Source organism: Trachypithecus francoisi, unplaced genomic scaffold (genome assembly GCF_009764315.1).
Source record: "Trachypithecus francoisi isolate TF-2019V2 unplaced genomic scaffold, Tfra_2.0 Lachesis_group10, whole genome shotgun sequence".
Lineage (NCBI taxonomy): Eukaryota > Metazoa > Chordata > Mammalia > Primates > Cercopithecidae > Trachypithecus > Trachypithecus francoisi.
Window position 1 is genome coordinate 88,669,642 of NW_022681455.1, and position 25,513 is coordinate 88,695,154.

The window sequence follows — 25,513 nt, forward strand, 5'->3', positions numbered from 1 at the left end:
AGTTCGAGACCAGCCTGGCCAACATGGTGAAACCCCATCTCTATTAAAAACACAAAAATTGGCTGGGCGCAGTGGCTCAAGCCTGTAATCCCAGCACTTTGGGAGGCCGAGACGGGCGGATCACAAGGTCAGGAGATCGAGACCATCCTGGCGAACACAGTGAAACCCCGTCTCTACTAAAAATACAAAAAAAAAAAACTAGCCGGGCGAGGTGGCGGGCGCCTGTAGTCCCAGCTACTTGGGAGGCTGAGGCAGGAGAATGGCGGGAACCCGGGAGGCAGAGTTTGCAGTGAGCTGAGATCCGGCCACTGCACTCCAGCCTGGGCGACAGAGCAAGACTCCGCCTAAAAAAAAAAAAAAAAAAAAACACAAAAATTAGCTGGGCTCGGTGGTGCATGCCTGTAATCCCATCTTTTTGGGAGACTGAGGCAGGAGAACTGATTGAACCCAGAAGGCAGAAGTTGCAGTGAGCTGAGACCATGCCACTACACTTCAGCCTGGGTGACAGAGCAAGACTCCGTCTCAAAAACAAACCAAAAAACCAAAACCAAAAAAAAAAAAAAAAAACCCTGAAGTGTCTTGCTTGGGCACTAGGTAGATGCCATTTATGGACATGGTGCAATGGACTGCATGTTTGCATCCACCCCCCCAAAATTCCCAATATGATGGCATTAGCAGGTGGGGCCTTTGAGAGGTAATTAGGTCATGAGGGTGGAGCCCCCAAGAATGAGATTAGTGTCATAAAAAAGACTCCAGAGAGCTCCCTTCAGCCCTCTTCCCACCTTGTGAGGACATGAGGAGAAGTCAGCAGTCTGCAACCTGGATGAAGGCCCTCACCAGAACCCTACATGCTTGGACCCTGATCTCAGACTTCTAGCCCCCAAAACTGAGAGAAATACATTGCTGCTGTTTATAAGCCACCCAGTCTATGGTTCTTAGTCATAGTAGTCCAAACTAAGACAGGTATAAAGACTGGGGAGAAGGGTGGAGGGTGTGCTCAGGATGAATTAGGAAAAATCCATCGTTAAGCCTGGAATGCTTACAGGAAACTTAAAATATGCCTGGGGGCAAGTCTAGAGAATAATTCAAGAACACTCCTGCTTGCCTGGGACCAGACACTGTATTCTCCACCTCAAAACTCTGTGTCCCGTGTTTTCCTTTTAGATAGAAACCAAAACCAAAACCCCCCAAAATCCTTTGTGGTTCCCTTTTGCCTAAGCATGGGTTTTAACCTGGATGTGCCCCTGAATCACATTTGACCTCTCTGGATGCACATCACTTCTTATCTTTTTTTTTTTTTGAAACAAGGTCTTGCTCTGTCACCCAGGCTGGAGTGCCAAGGTGCTATCATGGCCAGGCTAGAGTGCAGTGGTGCGATCTTGGCTCACTGCAACCTCTGCCTCCTGGGTTCAAGTGGTTCTTCTGCCTCAGCTCCCCGAGTAACTGGAATTATAGCTGTGCATCAGTATGCCCAGCTAATTTTTGTATTTTTAGTAGAGGCAGGGTTTTACCACGTTGGCCAGGCTGGTCTCGAACTCCTGCCTTCAAGTGGTCTGCCTGCTTCGGTCTCCCAAAGTGCTGGGATTACAGGCATGAGCCACTGTACCCGGCCAATTAAAAAAATTTTGTTTCCTAGAGATGGGGTCCCTATGTTGCCACGCTGGTCTTTTAACTCCTGGGCTCAAGTAATCCTCCTGCCTCGGCCTCCAAAGCACTGGGATTATAGATATGGGCCACTGTGTCTGGCCATACCTCTTATCTAAAGGGCTGAGCCCTCTTTTACAGGACACAGAATCGGCCCTGGGTAGGTTGGTTGCACCTGGCAGTTTTTCAAGTACTGTTTATATATTTAAAATTTTCTGTTTGCAAAAGCAATGTATATACATTATAAAAATTCAAATCATGTAGAAATGTAAACACATACATACACACTCCAAAAAGCAAAGAACAACAAAACAGAAACTAGGAGTCCCTCCTAAACCTCACTCACCTGCCCCCACACCTCCCATCAAGATTTGTTCTTCTTTTTTTTCTTTTTTCAATTGCGACAGTCTCACTCTGTCGCCCAGTCTGGAGTGCAGTGGCGTGATCTCGGCTCACTGCAACTTCTGCTTCCCAGGTTCAAGCAATTCTCCTGACTCAGACTCCCCAGTAGCTGGGATTATAGGCATGTACCCCCACACCCAGCTAATTTTTGTATTTTTAGTAGAGACGGGGTTTTGTCATGTTGGCCAGGCTAGTCTCAAACCCCTGACCTCAGGTGATCAGCCTGCCTCAGCCTCCCAAATTGCTGGGATTACAGGCATGAGCCACCGCGCCCGGCCTAAGATTTGTTCTTAACATGATGGTGTAATTGGCCAGATTTGGGATCTGAAAGTGATGCATCCTTCCCGAATAATGCTTGTAGATTACCAGCAAACAGCCTTGCATGGGAAACTCCCCTTCCTGAGTCACTTGGGGGAAAGCTGAGATGGCCTGAAATTCTAAGAAGGTGTAGGAACTGCAGTGTCAGGAGGGGAAGACTGCAAGCCTGTCAACTCGCTGAAATGTGCACAGGGCCGGCTGCCAGGACAACCCCCTCAGTACCCCTGAGCTAGTTAGGAGTCTGCAACTATTCTACTTACTTTCATTTTTTTTTTTTTTTTTTTTTTTTTTTTTTTTTTTTGAGACAGAGAGTTTCGTTCTTGTTGCCCAGGCTGGAGTGCAATGGCACGATCTGTGCTCAATGCAACCTCCACTTCCCAGGTTCAAGTGATTCTGCTGCCTCAGCCTCCCCAGTAGCTGGGAATACAGCATGTGCCACCACACCCAACTAATTTTGTATTTTTTAGTAGAGATGGAGTTTCTCCAGGTTCGCTAGCCTCGGCCTTCCAAAGTGCTGGGATTACAGGCATGAGCCACCGTGCCTGGCTACTTACTTTCATTTTTAAAAGTCAACACTTCAATTATTTTTATACATGTAATTTTTTTTTTAGACACAGAATCTTGCTCTGTTGTCCAGGTGAATGCAGTGGTGTGATCATAGTTTACTGCAGCCTCAAACTCTTGGGCTCAAGCAAGCCTCCTACCTGAGCCTCCTGAGTAGCTGGAATTACATTCACATGCCACCATGCCTGGCTAATTTTTTAAACTTTTAAATGTTTTAGTAGAGATGGAGTCTGGCTATGTTGCCCAGGATGGTCTCAAACTCCTGGGCTCAAGTGATCCTCCTGCCTTGGCCTTCCAAAGCTCTGGGATGACAGACATGAGTCAGTGTGTCCAGTTGTCAATTATTTTAAAATATACAATGGCCAGGTGTGGTGGCTCACACCTGTAATCCCAGCACTCTAGGAGGTCGAGGTGGGTGGATCACCTGAGGTCGGGTGTTCAAGACCAACCTGGCCAACATGGAAAGACCCCATCTCTACTAAAAGTACCAAAAAAAAAAAAAAAAAAAAAAAACTAGCCGGCCATGGTGGTGCATGCCTGTAATCCCAGATACTTGGGAGGCTAAAGCAGGAGAATCGCTTGAACCGGGGAGGCGGAGGTTGCAATGAGCCAAGATTGCACCACTGCACTCCAGCCTGGTCAACAAGAGCGAAATTCCATCTAATATATATATACACACACACACACACACACACATACACACACACATACACACACACACACACACACACACAATACATGCTCATAGTGTATTGTGTATTTTGGGTTCTGTCGCCCAGGCTGGAGTGCATTGTCATGATCGCGGCTCACTGCAACCTCTGCCTCCCGGGTTCAAGTGATTCTCCCGCCTCAGCCTCCCGAGTAGCTGGGATTACAGGCACCCACATCATGCCCGGCTAATCTTCATATTTTTGTAGAGACAGGGTTTCACTATATTGGCCAGGCTGGTCTTGAACTCCTGACCTCAGGTGATCTGCCCGCCTTGGTCTCCCAAAGTGTTGGAATTACAGGCATAAGCCACCGTGCCCAGCCAAGAGGTGCTATCTTAGCTGAAATCTGAACAACGAGTAGGGTTAATCAGGCAAGATGGAGCGTGTATTAGGAACAGGAAACTACAAAGTGCAAAGGCTGGAAGGCAGATAGAGGATGGCCTACTGAAAAAATGGAAAGAAATAGTATTTGCAAGAGTTGAAGGACATATCAGCTAAGCCTTTTTATACTTTCTCAGGTCAGACTGCCTGGGTGCAAATTCTAACTCTGCTACTCACTGACTATATGACCTCAGGCAAATTTCATAACCTCTCTGGGCTCAGCTCCCTCATCTATAAAATGGGCTGGGTTATTTAACCTCTTTCACAGAATATATATAATTATATAAATACATATTTTATATATAATATTATATAATATATATTATATATATATTTTTTGAGACAGAGTCTCGCTCTGTCACCTAGGCTGGAGTGCAGTGGCACAATCTTGGCTTACCGCAGCCTCCACCTCCTGGGTTCATGTGATCCTCCTGCTTCAGCGTCTCAAGTAGCTGAGATTACAGGTGTGTGCTACCATGCCCAGCTAATTTTTGTATTTTTAGTAGAGACGGAGTTTCACCATATTGACCAGGCTGGTGTCGAACTCCTGACCTCAGACGGTCCTCCCACCTCGGCCTCCCAAAGTGTTGGGATTATAGGAGTGAGCCACTGCACCCGACCACTTTCATAGAATTGTAAATGAGATAGTATAGGTGAAACTGCTTAGAACAGTGCCTGGCGCATGGTAAGTACAAAATAAGTCTTTGTTGTTTTTCTTCAAGTTTTATTAACTTGAACTGACGTGAAAGTCTAGGGTTGGGGGCATGAGGGGAAATTGAAAGGCAAAGCTGAAGAGGGAAGCACAGGGCGGTTCTTGAGGGGCCTTCTAATTCATGGTAAGAGGTTGGTACTTTTCTCCTGCAAGGGAATAAATCAATTTCAGGGAACTAAAGAGAAACTAGGAGCGAGGAAAGGCCCATGAAAGTCTTTGCTGAAAGAGCAAACTCTTGGTGGTTAGTGTTCACCAAGTGCCTATGGTAGACAGACAGGTACAGGCTGGGAGACCTGAGCTTGAATAACTGCTCTGCCAAGGCAGGTGGGGACAAGTGGTGTCAATTCTCCGGGCCTGTGCTCTCAACTGAAATGAATTTTTTCAGGGACTGAATGAGAGGAGGAAAGTCAGATGCCTCCTTTCTGCGGTACCCAGCAGAAAGCATGGGTTCCATGTTGGCTAGTGTCTGTGCCCTCAGTCCACAGATACATCTTGAGTTTAACAGCTTCAGAATTCTTATTCTACTGCCTTCTCAGCCCTCTTTTTTACTGAGATCTTGTGATTATGCAGGATGAACCTCTCCACATTCACCTACCCTAGTTAGAACCATGTTCTGGAGGCTGGACTCCCGGCTGCAACTCCGTGCAGCCTGAGCTGTGTCTGGTTGGTGAGTGGTCTGTACATCTCCAGCATCTTACCCCAACCATAGTGATTCTAACTTGATTCAATGAAATATGCCAATTAGCACTTGTCTGGGAGAAAAGAGATTCGATTTAAACAAGTTATGCTGGAGTGTGAGACCAGTCTGGGCAACGTTGCAAGACCCTGTCTCTACAAAATAATAGAAAAACTTAGCAAGGTGTGGTGTTGCACAGCTGTACTCCCAGCTATTTGGGAGGCTTAGTTGAAAGGATCACTTGTGCTGCAGGAGTTAGAGGCTACAGTGAGCTAAAAAAGAATCTAGTTTGAGTCAATTCAAGTGAGATCCCTGTCTCAAAAATAAATAAAATAAAATGGCCGGGTGCGGGGGCTCACGCCTATAATCCCCACAGTTTGGGAGGCCGAGGTGGGTGGATCACCTTAGGTCAGGATTTTGAGACCAGCCTGGCCAACGTGCTGAAACCCTGTCTCCACTAAAAATACAAAAATTAGCCAGGAGTGGTGGTGGGTGCCTATAATCTCAGCTACTTGGGAGGCTGAGGCAGGACAATTGCTTGAACCTGGGAGGCAAAGGTTGCAGTGAGCCAAGATCGTGCCACTTCACTCCAGCCTGGGCAAAAGAGCAAAACTCTGTCTCATAAAATGAATAAATAGATAAAAATAAAATAAAGTCAGAAACAATAGATCTATGATTTTTGCTAGCCATAGTACTGCCATTTTTACTTATGAGTTAAGTAATTCTGAAATAGTAATTGTGTTTTATTAGTTCATCTTCAGGGTCCAGGAAATAGTTAATTGAGTAGAGTAATACAGACATTTATTGAGGTCCTTCTCTGTGCCAGATCCTGGTCTATCCACTGAGGATACAAAGATAAGCAGGACTCAGAGAGTCAGTCTCAGTTATTGGAGTACAAGGTCTGTAGGCGAAGAAGACAAATTATTATATTATATAATAAATTCTAGAGGAGAGGTTATGAACAGTTCCAGGAGAGCCTGCAGGCAAAGCTGCTGGCGTACATCTATATAGGCTGCACACTACACAACTCCAGGGCATCACTAACATAGACCAGGGTTTGGCAAACTTGTTCTATAAATGGTCGGAATATATATATATATATATAAATTTATTTTATTTTTTTTCCAGACAGAGTCTTGCTCTCTTGCTCAGGCTGGAGTGCAGTGATGCCATCTTGGCTCACTGTAACCTCCGCCTCCTGGGTTCAAGCAATTCTCCTGCCTCAGCCTCTGGAGTAGCTGGGATTACAGGCATGCGCCATCATGCTTGGCTAATTTTTGTATTCTTAGTAGATACAGGGTTTCACCACATTGCCCAGGCTGGTCTTGAACTCCTGATCTCGCGATCCTCCTGCCTTGGCCTCCCAAAATGCTGGGATTATAGGCATGAGCCACTGTGCCCAGCCAATAGCAAATATTTTATGCTTTGTGGGCCACGCCATCTCTGCTCTTGTAGCTCAAAAGTAGCAATAGACAATATGTAAACAAATAAGCATGGCTGTATTCCACTTTTCATTTTACTTTTTAATTATTTACATCCATTCAAAAATGAAAATCATTCTTAGTTCATGCAACACACAAAAACAGGTGGTGGGCTGGATTTGTGGATTTGGCCTGTGGGCCGGACTTTGCTGATCCTGACATAGATGACCATGAGAATCACCTCCACTGGAGTTGTACAGCAGGAGGGCCCTCTCTGGAGGTGATCTTAGACAGGCTTCACTCAGAAGTTTCTCTTTGAGCTGGGTTTTTTTTTTTTTTGGGGATAGAGTCTCACTCTGCTGCCCAGTCTAAAATACAATGGTACAATCACAAGTGATCCTCCCACCTCAGCCTCCCAAGTAGCTGGGATTACAGGCACACAGCACTATGCCTGGCTAATTTTTGTATTTTTTGTAGAGACAGGGTTTCACCGTGTTGCCCAGGCTGGTCTCGAACTCCTGAGCTCAAGCCATCTTCCCACCTTGTCCTCTCAAAGTGCTGGGATTAAAGGCGTGAGCCACTGCACCCTGCCTGAGCTAGGTTTTAAAGGATAAGTAGGTACTGACTAGGGACACTTCAGGGAAGGGAGTATAAGAGAGAACAGCATGGGCAAAGGCATAGGATGGCTGCACTGGAGGGGACAGAGGGAAATGGGAGCCAGAAAGATAGAGTGGAGACTGACTGTGAAGGGTCTTGAATGCCATACTTCAAAGCGCAGGCTCTGTCCTGTGGGCAACAGGGAGCCATTCAAGGTTTTAAACAGAAAGTGGCATGGTCCAGGATTGCATCTTAGGGAGTGAAATGGAAAATGCAAAGCCCAGTTAGGAGGCATGCAAATCAGTCAGAGAGGAGATGGTGAGTGCCAGGTGCAGTGAGGGCCAGGTGCAGTGGCTGAAGCCTGTAATTGCAACTACTCAGGAGGTTGAGGTGGGAGGATGGCTTGAGCCCAGGAGTTTGAGACCAGCCTGGCCAACATAGCAAGACCCTCTCTTCACAAAAAATAGTGCCATCGCGCCAGCTACTCAGGAGGCTGAAAGAGGAGGATGGCTTGAGTCCAGGAGTTTGAGGCTGCAGTGAGCTGTGATTGTGCCACTGCAATCCAGCCTGGGCCACAGAGCAAGACCTTATCTCTTAAAAAAAAAAAAAAAAGAAAGGAGATGGCTAGGACCTAAACAAGCAGGCACAGGGGAGTTAAGAGAGAATTCAAAAGTAACTGGAAAAAAAGGTCAACATCCTTAGCCATTAGGAATTGTAACCACATAAGATAACACTTGACATCCACTGCAATGGCTATAATGAAAAAGACAGATAATAAAAAGTGTTGACAAGGATGTGGAGAAATTGGAACCCTCACCACTGCTGGTGAGAATGTGAAATGGTGTAACCGCTTTGGGAAACAGTCTGACAGTTCCTCAAAGAAAGCTACCATATGACCCAGCAATTCCACTCCTGAGCATATATCAAGAAAATTGAAAACATATGTTCACATGAAAACTTGAGCACGAATATTCATGGAAATGTTCATATGGCTCTTCATAATAGCCATGAAGTAGAAATGACCTAAATGTCCACCAGCTGATGCATGGAGAAATAAAATGTGGTCTATTTATACAGTGGAATATTACTCATTAACAAAAAAGAATAGCTGGGCGTGGTGGCTCATGCCTATAATCCGAGCACTTTGGGAGGCTGAGGCGGGTTGATCACTTAAGGTAAGGAGTTTGTGACCAGCCTGGCCAACATAGTGAAACCCCGTCTCTACTAAATATACAAAAGTTAGCAGGGCATGGTGGCGGGCATCTGCAGTCCCAGCTACTAGGGAGCACCTGAACCCTTATAGGCAGAGGTTGCAGTGAGCCGCGATCATGCCACTGCACTCCAGACTGGGTTACAGAGTGAGATTCCATCTCAAAAAAGAAAAATACAAAACAAAAAACAAGAATATATCCTGCAACATAAATGAACCTTGAAAACATGATAGGCCAGGTACAGTGGCTCACAGCTGTAATCTCAGCACTTTGGGGGGCCTAGGTAGGAGGACTGAGACCAGCCTGGGCAACACAGGGGGACCCTGTCTCTATAAAAAACAAAACAAAACAAACAAACAAAAAAAACCATTATGCTAACAAAAGAAGCCAGTGACAAAAGACCAAAGATATGATTCCATTTATGGGAAATGTCCAGAATAAACAAATCTATATAAAGATAAGTGGTTTCCCAGGGCTGGGGAAATGGGTGGGATAATAAAGGATGATTGCCAAAGGTTATACAGTTTCTTTTGGGGTTAAAAAAAAAGTCCTAAAATTGGTTGTGGTGATGGTTGCACACCTGGGGAAGAAACGAAAAATGATTGAATTATACATCTTAAATGTGTGAAATGTATAATATGTGAATTATATCTCAATAAAGCTATTTTAAAAGATTACATGAGGCTGGGTGTGGTGGCTCACGCCTGTAATCCCATCACTTTGGGAGGCCGAGGTGGGTGGATCACGAGGTCAGGAGTTCGAGACCAGCCTGACCAACATGGTGAAACTCCCTTCTCTACCAAAATTACAAAAATTAGCCTGGCGTGGTGGCGGGCGCCTGTAATTCCAGCTACTCAGGAGGCTGAGGCAAGAGAATCACTTGAACCCCTTGTGGGGGAGGTTACAGTGGGCTGAGATCATGCCACTGCACTCCAGCCTGGATGACAGAGCAAGACTCCATCTCAAAAAAAAAAAAAAAAAAAAAAATTACATGAATGTGTAACTCAAGAAGCGTAATTGTCTCTCTGCCTCTCTAAATAAATGATCTGTCAAATGCAATTTAAACCACTCATCGTTGGTTTTAAAATACATACAGGTTTTGTAATTTAGATTTCTGCATTTTGTTTAATTTAATGCAATGCATATGTGTTCATCTTAGGAATGATATTCCAAAACTCACTCATAAAAAAACTAGAACACTGTAGCCCATAGGGAATTATACACACGGTAGATCAGATTCAGACTGTGTGGACCTTGCTCTGACTTAGTCCTCACATCTAGTCAGCCAGCCATGCAGACCTTTTCATTTTATTCTGTGTGTGGAGGTTTTGGTGGGGGTGGGCGGGAATGGGGGTGGGTATTATACAATAACAGCTTTATTGATACATAATACACATACCATACAATTCACTCTTTTTAAGTGTAAAATTCAGGCTGGACACGGATGCTCATGGGTAATCCCAGCACTTCGGGAGGCCAAGGCGAGCAGCTTGCCTGAGCCCAGGAGTTCGAGACCAGCCTGGCAACATGGTGAAACCCTACATCTACAAATAATACAAAAATTAGCCAGGCATACTGGCACGTGCTTATAGTCACAGCTATTCAGGAGGCTGAGAGGTGGGACCATCGCTTGAGTCTGGGGGCTTGCGGCTGCAGAGAGCCGTGATCGTGCCACTGCTCTCCAGCCTGAGTGACAGAGTGTGACCCTTGCCTCTAACAACAATAAAGTGTACAATTCAATTTCTTTTAGTATATTCATAGAATTGTGCAATGGTCATCACAAATTATTTTTAAAACATTTTGTCATGCTAAAAAGAAACCCCATATCCATTAGCTATCACCCTTCATTCCCTCATCCCCCAGCCCCCCACCCCTAGGCAACCACTGATCTACTTTCTGTCTATATAGATTTGCCCATTCTGGACAGTTCAAATAACTGGAGTCAATATAATACATAGCCTTTCGTGACTGGCTTCTTTTACTTAACATGTTTTCTTTTTTCTTTTTCTTTTTTTTGAGACAGAGTCTTGCGCTGTTGCCCAGGCTGGAGTGCAATAGCACAATCTTGGCTCACTGCAACCTCCATCTGTTGAGTTCAAGCAATTCTCCTGCCTCAGCCTCCCGAGTAGCTGGGATTACAGGCATGTACCACCACGCCTGGCTAATTCTGTATTTTTGGTAGAGATGGGGTCTCTCCATGTTGGTCAGTCTGGTCTCAAACTCACGAACTCAGGTGATCTGCTCACCTCAGCTTCCCAAAGTGCTGGGATTACAGGCGTGAGCCACCGTGCCCAGCCTAATTTTTGTATTTTTAGTAGAGATAGGGTTTCACCATGTTGGCTACGCTGGTCTTGAACTCCTGACCTCAGGTGATCTGCCCACCTTGGCCTCCCAAAGTGCTGGAATGACAGGCGTGGGCCACCGCACCCAGCCCTAAGATGTTTTCAAAGTTCATAAATGTAGCATGTGTTAGTTCTTCATTCCTTTTTATTGGTGAATAATAATCCATTGTATGGTTATCTTGCATGTTATTTATTCATTTATTAGTTGATGGACATTTGGTTGTTTCTACTTTTTGGTTATTAAGAATAAAGCTTCTATGAACATGTAAAAATTTTTCTATGGATGTACATTTTCATTTTGGAGGGTACATAACCAGGATTGAAATTGCTGGATCAAACATAATTGTTTTATAACAGCATAGTGGTATTACTTTAGATATTTGACAGAAATAGATTTCAGAGTCTGTTGACTCCAGTTGTCATATGGTGAATTTCTTTCAGGCCAGGGTACTCAGCCACCAAATAACCACACCTTTAGATATGGATACACACATGGCGAAAGACTGCTTAACTACACAATGCACGAATGCAGCTCTCATTTTTAACCAGAGATAAACACCTAATAGCATTACGATGTCTTAAAGGGGAACCTTGCCATGCAGTCACCTCCCTGTACCTTTTAATTACAACTCATGGCAATTACAATGTGGTATTCCCCCTTCCAAATCAAGATGAGAGAGGGTACATATAACTATGTCCCTTTTTTCTTTCTTCTTACATGCTTGTTTGTTTTTGACAAAGGAAATGAACACAACTAATGATGTAGTAATTTCAACAGGCCTGGCTCCCATGTTTGGGGAATTTGGTGCAACCCTGCACCAGTAGTACGGAGAATTTTCACTCAGCATTCTCATTGATTTTTTTTCTCTTAATTATGGTAAAATGTATACAATATAAAATATGTGATTTTGACTCTTTTTAAGTGTACCATTTAGTGGCATTAATTACTTTCACAATATTGCAGAGCCATCACCACTATGTCTAAAATTTTTCCATTACCAAGAACAGAAACTCTGCACCTCTTAAGAAGAACCTCGGCTCAAGTGATCCTCCTGCTTTGGCCTTCTGAGTAGCTGAGATTACAGGCACACACCACCATGGCTAGCTATCCCACATCTTTTTAACAAAAAGTTCTTACTTTCAAGTGTACCTGGGTTCATTTTGTACCAGTTTGAGACAGGGTGTCACCCTGTCACCCGAGCTGGAGTGACACAATCACAGTGGCTCACACCTGTAATCCCAGCACTTTGGGAAGCCAAGGCGGGTGGATCACTTGAGGTCAGGAGTTCGAGATCAGCCCGGCCAACATGACGAAACCTGGTCTCTACAAAAATACAAAAATTAGCTGGGTGTGGTAGCGCCTGTAATCCCAGCTACTACGGAGGCTGAGGCAGGAGAATTGCTTGAATCTAGGAGGCAGAGGTTTCAGTGAGCCGAGATCATGCCACTGCCTGGGTGACAGAGTGAAAGCCTGTCTCAAAAAAATAAATAAATTAATTAAATTAAATTAAATTAAAATTAAAGAATAAAAGTAATTTTTAAAAAGCTTTAAATTTTCATGAAGTCCAATTTATCTATGTTTTTGTTGCTTTTACTTTTGGTGTCAGATCTTAGAGTCCATGGTCACCTCATCACTCTTTTTTTCCTTGAACACCTACAAAGCTTCTGGACCTCACGACTCCAATGCAGGAGAGGCAGGACGTGTAAATGTCCTACAAAATAATTAACAGTGGTGGAAGTGGCAAGTCAGCTATCTAATACAGAAAACATTTAGAAAGCCACATATTTACACTGAATGTGGTCTAAAACAGCATTTGTATTTTCTTTGACAAAGCTCATATTTAATGAAGTATGTTTATGTTGCTCTGAGAACCTAAGTTCATTTTCATCAATTATTTGTCTGGGTCTCTATCAAAGTGGACAATATGAAAGGTGTCTGCCTAGCCCGGAAACCATTGTTCCTCCTAAGGGAACTGCCCCCACAATGTCCTCTCCCACCTTGGTGGCTCCCTGGAAGCTACACTTGTACCTCATGATCCCACCCCCCTGGTCAGGACCCAGCCTGGCCAACCTGATTCCATCCTGAGAATCTGTCTTTGAAATTGAGAAATGATGTGTTTGTTACTGCAGGGGACCGTGGGACTGCCTCATCCTGCCATTTGATTTGAATTAAGTAGACTTCATTCCCTGCCTTGAGATCCACGTGAGAGATCCCTGTATTTATCTATTTTTTTTGAAACGGGGTCTTGCTCTGTCCCCCAAGCTGGAGCACAGTGGTGCAATCTCAGGCTCACTGCAACTTCTGCCTCCTGGGAACAAGTGATCCTCCTGCCTTGCCCTCCTGAGTAGTGGGGATTACAAGCATGCACCACCATGCCTGGCTACTCTATATTTTTTAGTAAAAAGTTCTTATTTTCAAGTGTATCTGGGTTCATTTTGTACCAGTATGATTTTTTTTTCTTTTTCTTTTTCTTTTTTTTTAAGACACAGTATCACTCTGTCACCCAGGCTGGAGTGCAGGTCTGCCACTGTAGCCTTGATCTCCCAGACTCAAGCCATCCTCCCACCCCACCTCAGCCTCCTGAGCAGCTGGGACTACAGCCGTGCGCCACCACACCCGGCTAATTTTTGTATTATTTATAGAGACAGGGTTTTATCATGTTGCCCAGGCTGATCTCAAACTCCTGAGCTCAAGAGCTCCTCCTTCCTTGGCCTCCCCTAAGTGCTCAGATTACCACGGTGCCCAGCCTGATATTTTGAAATAATGCTTATGTTCCCATACTGGTAGGCTGGCTTCTCTCCCTGCAGGTACCCCATCTGCAACAAGAGGTGAGCTGTGAAACTGGAGTCAGAGAGAAGGGTATGGATTAGTGGAAATGTGGAAATCTCAGTCATACAGAGGAAACTATGAAAAGCCTGTTCTTTCCTCCTCACAGGATTGTGAGAAGCAGGGATCTTGAGGTAGGTGAGATGGTTGGGCCCTTCCTGTTCATTGCTCTTTGGGGCTCTGCCTAGGTGAGAAGGGGCTTCAGGCTCATCCAGCTGGGAGCAATGGAGCCTAAAGACACAAAGGCTCATGATCTGCTTCCTTGGACACTGTCTGGGGGAGGCTGCCAGCCCTGGGAGGCCTATCCTCTGGTTTGGCAACATTTTTAACAAGAGACTGAAGAGATGGCGAGAATGTGGTGTCAAACGCAGCTACAAAAATGAGTCTAGGGCAGAACCCCTTGACTCTTCAATGTGTGGCGTTCGGGGACCTGGAAGTTTCACCAAGTCCCAGCAAGGAGACACAGAGAGCCAGAGAGAGCCTGCGGACCCTCAGAGGCCTAGCTGGGTGCTGAGGCCTCTATGGCCCAGAGCACAGATGGTGCCAGATGTACACTTACACTTCAGCATCGCCAGTCCCAGGGGCAGGGCAGAGGAGATGCTTAGCTTCAGAGACCAATGCACATCCATAGGACCCTACCTAGATGGGAGTGACCCTCCTGTCATCTCCAGGACTCAGTGACCCTCTGCACCAAGGAACCATCCTGGGGAGGAGAAGGGGTGGGCCTTAAAGGAGCTGAGAAATCATTGCCCTGGGCTCCTGTTTGCCAGACACAGACACAGCTGGAGCAGACACAGCTCTCCTTTCTCACCCTCATCTCTCTACAATGTAAAGAGCTCATTGGACGCTGAAAAACTAAAGAAGCCATGTTTGCTTTGCATTCTGGGTGTTCTGGGAATTCCGATTTAGACCAGACTACACTAAAAGCTCCGGAATCCAAAATCAACAGACATTGTTCTCAGGGGCCAGAAAAGTTAATCCAAAAGATACCAATGACTCCCTTGTTTCTCCTGCCTATCCTGCCTCCCTCCACCTCTCCCTCTCTCCCGTCTTTCCCTCATTCCTCAGTAGGTCTCAAATGCCCTATTGGAGTTCAGGCTCTGGAGATTCCAAGATGACCACACAATCCCTCCTGCGTGGAGTTCACAGTCCTGAGAGAAGATAGAGACCAAGCAGCTCCAAGCCAGGTATTTAACACCAACACTGAGGTGTCTACGGGGGCTCTGGGAGCAGAGAAGAGAGCCTCTTCTCTCTGCTTGGGCAGATGTGAGGGCAAGTGTATGAGTTTCACAGGAATGTGTGTACCTCTGGTATAGATGCGGGTGTCTGTGGTAGATGCAAACAGTTACCTACCCCTAAACGATTCTCTCCCTTCTTTTTTCCTAATGGAACCAGATTTTGTTTGAAGCTGCCTGTATGCCATCCTAAGGGCTGATGCATGAATGATTCTGTTTCCATTGCAGACTCTGTTTCCAGGCCCCCTTCCCTTGTAGCCATGCCTCATGATCCAGATTTTTTTTGTTTTTTTTTTTTTTGAGATGGAGTCTCACTCTCTTCCCAGGCTGGAGTGCAGTGGCACCATCTCAGCTCGCTGCAACCTCTGCTCCCTGGGTTCAAACAATTCTCCTGCCTCAGCCTCCTGAGTAGCTGGTATTACAAGGGCCTGTCACCATGTCTAACTAATTTTTTGTATTTTTAGTAGAGACAGGGTTTCACCATGTTGACAAGGCTGGTCTCAAACTCCTGACCTCAGGTGATCCACCTGCCTCAGCCTCTCAAAATGCTGGGATTACAGGTATGATCCACTGCACCTGGCCAATTTTTGTATTTTTAGTAGAGTGGGGTTTCACCATGTTGGCCAGGCTGGTCTTGAACTCCTGGCATCAAGTGAATTGCCTGCCTCGGCCTCCCAAAGTGCTGGAATTACAGGCGTGAGCCACCATGCTCAGCCTATTAAAAAGTTTTAGAGCAGGAACGAAAGGAAGTAAAGTAAACTTGGAAGAGGGCCACGTGGGTGACTTGAGAGATCAAATGCACTGTTTTGACTTTGACTTGGGGTTTTATATGTTGGCATGTTTCTGGGGGTGTTGGGTCCCTTCTCCCTAATCCTTCCCTTGGGGTGGGCTGTCCGCAGGTGCAGTGGCCTGCCAGCACTTGGGAGGGGAGCATGCACAGCGTGTTTCCTGGAGTTGTGTGCATGCTCACTTGAGGCTTTTTCCCTTACCAGTTGAGTGTTCCTTTAAGGAAGGAGTTAAACTTTTTGCCTCTTAGTGTGCCTGTGTGAGCCCACTTACCCAGCTTCTGAGATCTTATTAGGAAGCTAATCACCAGCTTCAGGGTTTTTCTATCTACTGGGAGACTACCTTTGCCTGGTGCTGGCTGTGACCAATAATGATCTCTGAGAGACAGTGTAACAACTGCCTGACCGTCACCTGACAGATGCCTGCCAGTCACGGTGGGAGATGGCCTCCCCTGCCCGCTCATGTCTAGCTACCTATTGCAACAGTTCTATTTATGAAACCAGTTCCATTTATGAAAACTCATCAAGCTGTACTCATGATATATGTACTTTTCTTTATGTTGTACTATAAGAAAAGTGGTTTTTTTCTTTCTTTTAAAGTGTAGCTGAGAAAAGAAGTATGGGAAGTGGAGGAAAAAGTGTGGAGAAAATGCTAATGGGTTCTGTCTTACAAAGTGAGGAGTGAAGAGAGTATATCAGGTTGATGGAGAAGATATAAAGTCCTGAATATGTAAATGAACGATAGTAACCAATAGGTGAAGTAAAAGTAATACTAGTGGAAGTGGAGGAAACTAGTGGAAGGGAGGTAAAGAGAGTTAAATTCTCATGTTTCATTGTATGAGTCAATAGATGTCTTCCAAGGTGGAATTAGCCACCTAAAGAATTCAAACCCAGGCCAGGCACAGTGGCTCACACCTGTAATCCCAGCACTTTGGGAGGCTGAGGCAGGAGGATCACCTCAGGTTAGGAGTTCAAGACCAGCCTGGCCAACATGGCAAAACCCTGTCTCTACTAAAAATATAAAAACTAGCTGGGCATGGTGGCACATGCCTGTAATCCCAGCTACTTGGGAGGCTGAGGCAGAAGAATCTCTTGAACCTGGGAGGCGGAGGTTGCAGTGAGCCGAGATGGTGCCACTGCACTTCAGCCTGGGCAATAGAGTGAGACTCCATCTCAAAAAGAAAAAAAAAAAAAAAAGAATTCAGATCCTAAGCTGGGTGCAGTGGCTCACGCCTGCAATCCCAGCACTTTGGGAGGCTGAGGCGGGAGGATCACTTGAGCCCAGGAGTTCAAGACCAGCCTGGCCAACATAGAGAGACCTCATCTCAAAAAAAAAAAAAAAAAAAAAGACTCAGATTCTCAGATTTCTAGTGGTGAAAGAGACGACTTCTGAGGTTGGGAGGCATGGGATGGAAGACTGTGTCATCAGTAATGCTGAACTATTTAATATAGTACCATGTAGGCCAGGTGCAGTGGCTCACATCTGTAATCCTAGCACTTTGGGAGGCCAAGGTGGGCTGATTGCCTGAGCTCAGGAGTTTGAGACCAGCCCAGGAGTTTGAGACCAGCCTGGCAACATGGCAAAACCCCGTCTCTACTAAAAATACAAAAGTGTAGCTGGACATGGTGGCGAGCACCTGTAGTTGGACGGCTGAGGCAGAAGAATTGCTTGAACTCAGGAGGCAGAGGTTGCCGTGAGCCAAGATCGCACAACTGCACTCCATCCAGCCTGGGCAACAGAGCAAGACTCTGTCTCAAGATAATAATAATAATAATTTATTACCTTGTGCATCGACTATTTTAATAACACAGACCTTAAAAACAATACAATTGACAAGGATGGAAGGAAGCTAAAAAAAAATAAAAATAAAAATAATACAAGACAATAAACCAGCACTACATTGTATGATATAGTCAAGCAGTGCCAATAAAGGCCTTCTGATGTTTTGAGGCCAGAGCACCTCTTTGCCCTGGCCACCAAACCATGTCATCAAGACCTACAGAAAGTCTAAAAGACCTTCTGGCTTTGAAATGTTTCTAGGACACAGGCTATAACCCGCATTTTCCCTTAAACTATAGGCAATGGTATTCTAAATCTCGGTTTTGCAGTACCATGGGGGAAGTATCAACAACTTTCAATGGTGCTAGGAGAGTCTTAAAGATGTCCCGACAAAATTATTTTTAATATATTTTATGCTTTAATGAGTTTATATTCATCAGCATTTGCAGGCACTATGAGGCAAGGGGAATATGGAGGAGTATAGGAACCTGCATAAAACTGGTAAACAGTAGGGTGTCGTAATCTAAAAATTACTGGGGTATGAAATAAGATTTTTAGGAGGCCATTGGTTTGGACCGAGCTCCCGCACCAAGCTCAACAGACCAAACCAGAATGGAGTCACTCATGTGAAGTTCCACACCACCAAACTGAAAGTAAGTTGTTTATCTGACCTTCCAAGAAATCAGGACAGAGAGAGTGATAATAGCCAAATCCCCAAACACACTGGTTTTAGCTGGCATGATGAAAAAAAGTCCCCTCTGCTTTAACCTTTATAAGAAAAGGAGCTTTGAAATGACCTATTCATTTTCTGTTTTCTCTTTCTGCTTCCCTCAACTCCTCTGTTTATAAAAGCAAGTTCCGGGCTCAGCACCGTGTCTCATGCCTGTAATCCCAGCACTTTGGGAGGCCAAGGCGGCCGGATTACCTAAGGTCAGATGTTCAAGATCATCCTGGGCAACGTGGTGAAACCCCGTTTCTACTAAAAATACAAAAATTAGCCAGGCATGGTGGTGCATGCCTCTAATTCCAGCTACTCAGGAGTCTGAGGCAGGAGAATTGCTTGAACCCGGGAGGTGGAGGTTGCAGAGAGCTAAGATGGCGCCATTGCACTCCAGCCTAAGCGACAGAGGGAGACTCCATCTCAAACAAAAAAAAAAAAAGAAAAAAGAAATAAAATAAAATCAAGCTCCTGTGCTCAGCTTATCAGAGCACTCATCTGTCTTATGAAATAAGTGTTGCCTGATTCTGGAATAGCAAATAAAAGCCAATTAAGATCTTTAAACTAAATTTGTTGTAATTTTGTCTGTTGAAAGAGGTTTGCCATGGAATTAACAGAAGTCACCTTAAATTCAGGTCTTTTTCACGCCTTGGAAAAACACGCAGCTGAAGCAGGATGTCAGCACACAAATGTTCATTTATTTCACTCCACAAAAACATACACTGGGCTGAGTCCTGGAGATTCAGCACACACCTTCAAGGACCCTTCAGGATGTAGGCAGATTTTGTGAATTAAAATGGCAATTAATAGGGCCTTCTCCCCATTAAATGTACTCATAACATTTTGCACTCAATTTAGGAGGCTCCTGGGCCACCCGTAAGGCCTATCCATGGAAGGATTCATGAACTTTTTGCTCTGAGAGTCTAAGAACTTAGGACCACCATGTTTCTACCACTTCCATGGATCCCAGGGCAAGGGTGCTTCTTGGGAAGCCAGCAGCCAGGAGACTCCTCTTGCAAGAAGATCTTGGAACATCTCTTCTGGTCACAGAGATGTTCCAAGTGGAACCAAAGACAAGTCAAGCACCTTTGTTTACAGCTGAAGAAACTGGAAACCCAGAAAGGGGAAGTCTTACCCAAGGTCTACTTCCTCATCCACTTAGAGATCACAATAACGATAGTCACAATTGCTGCCTCAATGAAGTGCAGGGGAGTGGGAGTCTCTCAAAGATCCTTCCAACACTCTGGCCTGGGCTTGATCATCCCTGTTCTCCAGAGTCAGGACGAGTGGCTTGTCAGGTCACATAGCAGGAAGTAGCCCAGCTTGGCAGAAAACTCAGTTCTGTGGAACTTCAAAGCAAGAGGCCAACAGTTAAGAGGGCTATAAAGGTGGCAGAGACACTGTCTTTGCCCTCACAAAGCAGGTAATCTTATTGGCTCTGGGGATGGGGCATTAATATGTAAAGAAGTTAACATTTTGGCATAGGGGCAGTGGCTGATCCCTATAATCCCAGAGCTTTGAGAGGCTGAAACAGGAGGATCACTTGAGCCAGGAGTTCAAGACCAGTCTGGGCAACATAGCGAGGCCCTGTTCCCTACAAAAATAAACAAATAAATAAATAAAATAAAGAATAAATAAAAAGTTAACGTATTTATTGAATGCTTACACCTGGCCTGGAGACATGCACCCTGGGATAGAGCCCTGAGTCCTGAATCCATGCTGCCTGATTTTGCATTCTCTTTGGCTCAGACGATAGTTGTTTTTGTTTTTTTGAGACAGAGTCTCACTCTGTTGCCCAGGCTGCAGTGCAGTGGTGCCATCTCGGTTCACTGCAACCTCCACCTCCCAGGTTCAAGTGCTTGTCATGCCTCAGACTCCCGAGTAGCTGGGATTACAGGCATGTGCCACCACGCCTGGCTAATTTTTGCATTTTTAGTAGAGACAGAGTTTTGCCATGTTGCCCAGGCTGGTCTCGAACTCCTGGCCTCAAGTGATCCACCCACCTCGGCCTCCCAAAGTGCTGGGATTACAGGCATGCGCCACCGTGCCCGGCCTGAAATCACAGTTTTAATGCTGTGCACACTCAGGCTGCAGTTTGTAGAACTGTCAGGCAGAGAGCAGGTGTCCTAGTTTCCTCAATTTTGCACCAACCAAGGGCCTCTGTGACTCCCACCTGGAGCCCTGCTCGCCTCCTCCAGCCTGCACATAAGAGGCAGCTGTGCTGAGTCTTTCTGCCTTGGTGGGGAGGTGAGAACTGCGCAGGGGGACAGGGAGCCTCTTCGGGGGTGGGAGGTCCTCTAATCAGCCTGCCATCAGTCATTGATCAGACCCCAAAACTTCTCCCTGGCCACAAGACCTGGTTGATCTCTCCAGACCGATCTGTTTCTCCAGGGTCCTCCTCACCCCACTACCAATCCACATTTGCACCTGCCTGAACACACATGCAGTTGTCTCCTTCCTTGTATTGTTCACACAGCTCCCCTGCCTGGAAGACGCTGGCCATCCTGATTGCTGGGCAATGAGTTCCTGTCCTTCCTTCACAGGCTGCTCAGGCTCCAGTTCTGTGAGGCCCTCCCTGACCTCCAGCCTAACTTTGAGCCCTGATGTTTTCAACGCCTCTGTTTCTGTCATTTCACTTGTCTTTCTCCTTCTTAGGGAGCCGTATTCTTCCCTCTGTCCCTGTCCTTTGCATGAGGCATAGTGTCCAGGACACACACAAAAATACCGAAAAATGAAGGCACGCTCCTTCCCTTCTCTTCCTCTATGCCCAGGCCCCATTTCACTGCTCACAGACTCTGGGAGTTGGCAAGTACTCAGTTCAATTCCTCACTTTACAGATGAGGAAACCAAGACCCAGAGAGAGGAAGTGACTTCCCTAAGCTCACAGGCTGTTGACAGAGTCCAGACTGAACCCAGGTTTCTTTCCTCCCTGTCTTGTGCCCTATTCCCTTCCCCATGCTTCTCAGAGTAGCCTTTCTCTTGGAGAAATGATTATTTTACTTAGCCACGAGGACCCTGTGGTTGGATTAGGTTGTCCTCAGGAAAACAGAGGGGGCCTCCAAGACAGACCTCTTTAATGGTGGAGGAGGAAGGAAGTGTAGAGTAAGAATTGCTACAAACTTTGGTTTCTTCCTGTGTAAAATTGGGAGCCTGACCCCTGTCCTGCAGTGGTGTTCTGAGGATATGTGTTGATGTAAGAGCCGAGGTTCTCATTCATGAAGAGCTTATATCACATGTTTCTCTTGCTGGCGGAATACCGCCCCTTCAGTCAAGACCTTTTATAATCTGGCCCAAATTACCTTTCCAGACTCATCCTATTCTAGCCCAACAGCTCGCACTCCAGCCACATCTGGCTCCTCCCCTGTCCTAACCATTTCCTTCCTTTCCTCCTCTGTATCTATTTCCTCAGCCTGGACTAGCCTTTCCTCTCAATCCAACCATTGTATCCCTGGTCCATCTCTGGGTCCCGCTCAAAGACCACCTCCTCTGAGAAGTCTTCCCTGATTAGCCCTCCTTTCTGTGTCTCTGATGGTTTGCTCACTTTTCTCCTTAGGCATGGCTTGGTCATTTCTGTTTGGATAAATGCCCCTCTTCCCTTTACTCTGTGGGTTTCTTGAGAGCAGAGATCCTGTGCTGTCAATATCTGTGTTTCCTGCAGCCCTTAGGAAGCCCTAGTACAGAGCAGTTGCTCCATCCTATCTGTGGTAAGCAAGAAAGAAAGGCTTCCTGGGACAGAGTCAGTGTGAAGAAAGATAACACCAGCCAGAGCCTTCAGGTGAAGCAGGAACACAGCTTCCAAGAACACTGATCATTGGTTTTGCAGAGCAAATCCCCAGCTGGTTCCTTTGTGTGCCTATTTTGGCCCAACTTTCACGTCAGCACGTTTCCACTATCCCCAAGCTGGAACTTCCCTCTGCCTCTCAGTAGCTGACCCTTGCCTCACCAGATGTTTGTTTTGCCTCCCAGGCTGAGGAGTTTAGACCCTGCTCTTGCAATATGGGCCCCAGGCAGCTGTGTGACCTTGGCATGTTACTTTACATCTGTGAGCCTTGGTGCACCTCCTCTGCAAAACAGCAATTTAAAATAGCACCTGACTCCCAGGTTGCTGTGTTGATTAGGTGAGCCAAGGCACGGGAGGTACCTAGCCCAGTGCCTGACGCAAAGTAAATACTCAAAGATGGAAAAACCCAAAATAAACTCACTTAGTATGTGTTTCCCTCTGTGTTGCCAAAACCTATTCCTGGACCCTTGCCACCCATCTCACTTTTTGGTGAGTCTTGCTTGGGGCAGTTTCCCAGCTGCTCCCTGCCAGGAGCACCCCTGATGGAAACCTAGGATCCAGGAAGGAGGAGGTGCTGGCAGGACTGTGAATCCACCGTCACCAAGTTGCCCTTGCCCAGACTATGGGTAACACCTACATAAATAACAGATCTACAAAGTATTAATTTTTCATTTGTTTGTTTTTTGAGACGGAGTCTCACTCTGTCGCCCAGGCTGGAGTGCAGTGGTGTGATCTCTGCTCACTGCAACCTCCACCTCCTGGGTTTAAGTGATTCTCCTGCTTCAGCCTCCTGAGTAGCTGAGATTACAGGCACACGCCACCACGCCAGGCTAATTTTTGTATTTTTAGTAGAGACGCAGATTCACTATGTTGGCCAGGCTGGTCTCAAACTCCTGACCTCAAATGATCCGCCTGCCCCGGCCTCCCAAAGTGCTGGGATTACAGGCACTAGCGTCTGGCTTTTTTACTTTTTAAAGATCTAATGTCACAAATGGAAAACACTCCTGCCTTCTGGGAGGCCCTCGTGTGTGCTGGTCCGGGATCAGTCCCATCCAGCAAGGAGACTGATGAAAAGTGTCAGGACATCTAACACAAAGTGGTACCCCCTGGCACTTGTGGCTGCACCAGCACAAGGCAGATCTGCTGCTTGGCTCACCTCCCCAGAGCAGAGCTCCTTTCCGGCCCTCTCTAATCATGGCCCATTTCCAAGGAGAAAATGAAACAAAGTCCTAGGCAAAGCACTGGAGTCCTGGCCTCAGCCTTGACCTCCTAGGACTGATTGCATCCCTCTCTGGCTCTCCCACCTGGAGGGCAATTCCCGCCTGCAGTGGAAAGCAGTAGCTGTGTGCAAGCCTTAAAATTCTCAGTGGCACACTTAGAAATAACAGAGGGAATTAGGTTTCATAAAACCATCTATTTAAGTGGCTCCAAATTAACCCATTGTGATCTCTCTCTCTCTCGCTCTCTCTTTCTTTGGTTCTTTATATCCTGATTGTTCATGAGAGTCCCCACAGGACATGTGAGAAACTCTTCTTCTTTTTTTTTTTTTGAGACAGTCTTGCTCCGTCGCCCAGACTGGAGTGCAATGGCACAATCTCGACTCACTGCAACCTCCACCTTCCAGATTCAAGCAGTTCTCATGCCTCAACCTCCGGAGTAGCTGGGATTATAGGCATGTGCCACTACACCTGGCTAGTTTTTGTATTAGAAACCATTTTTTTTTTTTTTTTTGCTTGATGAACCAGCAGAAAGGCATTAGTCCTGGTAACTAATCAAGTCAGGAATTGCCGAGAGGAGGGAGAAGGGGAGGTGCAGGGCCAAGGCTGGGACTATTAACACACATCCGGATTTTTGGAGGAATAGTTTATTACTCCTCTTCCTCCAACTCCTTCTATATTCAAGGATTTTCAAGTGGGAAAAGCTGAGGTCTTGGCCTTGGGTGACTTTCATAGCCAAAGGACCTTAGCAATGGATTGGCTGATGCAGAACTTCTCATTGATGACTTTGTAAACCCTTGATTAGCTCACTGCTGTCTTGCTCCTTCTCTGTGTCAGAATTAAGAAACCACTCTAGGTCTTTCAACAGAGGGAGTTTAACACAAGGAATTGCTTACATAGATAATGGAAGGATGAAAACCTGAACAGGGGATAGTGAGGAACACAGCTTAGCACCAGCAGGAAGCCTCTTATTACAAGGCTGAGGAGGTGAGGCCTAGAAGCCATTGTTGGTGGCAACAGCTAGAACCACGGTAGGGCTGGCCCCATGGAGGTTAGGGTTGTCTGGCAGGAGTCAGAGCCACAGAAGGGCTTGGAACTGTAGAAGACACACAGCCACTGTGGAAGGTGCAGAGCAAGAGGGGGGAAATGGTTGACCCCCACCTCTCACCCCACCGTACTCTGATCTTGTACCAGTTTCTCCCAACACACAAAACTATGTGAAAGCCACTTGGCAAGGGAGCCTGGGAAACACAGCTTCCTGCAATATACAGAAGAACGGAAAGGCAGGGAATAAGCTGGGAGCAAACAGTGGGCCATCTGTGTAACATAACGCTACTGGATGAAACGGCTGGGAAGTAAGAAAGCACTACAGAGAGGAGCTGAGTGGGGCATGGCAGGCTAGATCCTGTTGAAAGCCTTACAGCAGTGTTTCCCAAAGTGTGGGACACGCTGGGCCACCCAAGCTGGCAAAAAGACCCGGCAGAGCATGAAGGAACAGTGTATCAATAAGAAAGCTAGTTCATTTTCAGTTCTCTTTCCCATTATCTGATGACATTAAGGAGAAAGTCTCTATTTGGTGCTAACCTGTCTTTAACATCACTCTAACATTTCCTAATTCTTTTTTTTTTTTTTTTTTTTTTTGAGACAGAGCTCTGTTGCCCAGGCTGGAGTGCAGTGGTATGATCTAGGCTCACTGCAATCTGCAACCTCCACCTCCTGAGTTCAAGCAATTCTCCTGCCTCAGCTTCCTAAGTAGCTGGGACTACAGGCAAGCACCACCACTCCTGGCTAATTTTTGTATTTTTAGTAGAGACGGGGTTTCATCATGTTAGCCAGGCTGGTCTCAAACTCCTGACCTCAAGTGATCCATCAACCTCAGCCTCCCAAAGTGCTGGGATTACAGGCATGAGCCACTGTGCCCGGCCACATTTTCTTGTTTCTTTTTAACTCCAAAACATAGCAAACCAGACAGGTGTAGTGGTTGACGCCTGTAATCTCAGCACTTTGGGAGGTCTATGCAGGAGGATTGCTTGAGTCCAGGAGTTCAAGACCAGCCTGAGCATCATAGTGATGACTCTTTCTCTACAAAGAACAAAAAATTAGCTGGGCATAGTGGTGTGTGCTTGTAGTCTTATCTACTTGGGAGGCTGAGGCAGAAGGATCCCTTGAGCCTGGGAGTTTGAGGTTGCAGT

At 46.0% G+C, this 25,513-nt stretch overlaps 1 long non-coding RNA gene across 2 annotated transcripts in view; it reads right to left on the reverse strand.

The window, feature by feature from the left end:
• The window catches only part of LOC117088745, a 44,053-nt gene that overhangs the window by 8,670 nt on the left and 9,870 nt on the right, over window positions 1-25,513 (reverse strand). For both annotated transcript variants that reach the window (XR_004439296.1, XR_004439297.1), the window contains exon 2: window positions 19,459-19,672. This is a non-coding gene — a long non-coding RNA (uncharacterized LOC117088745). The remainder of the gene's footprint in view (window positions 1-19,458; window positions 19,673-25,513) is intronic.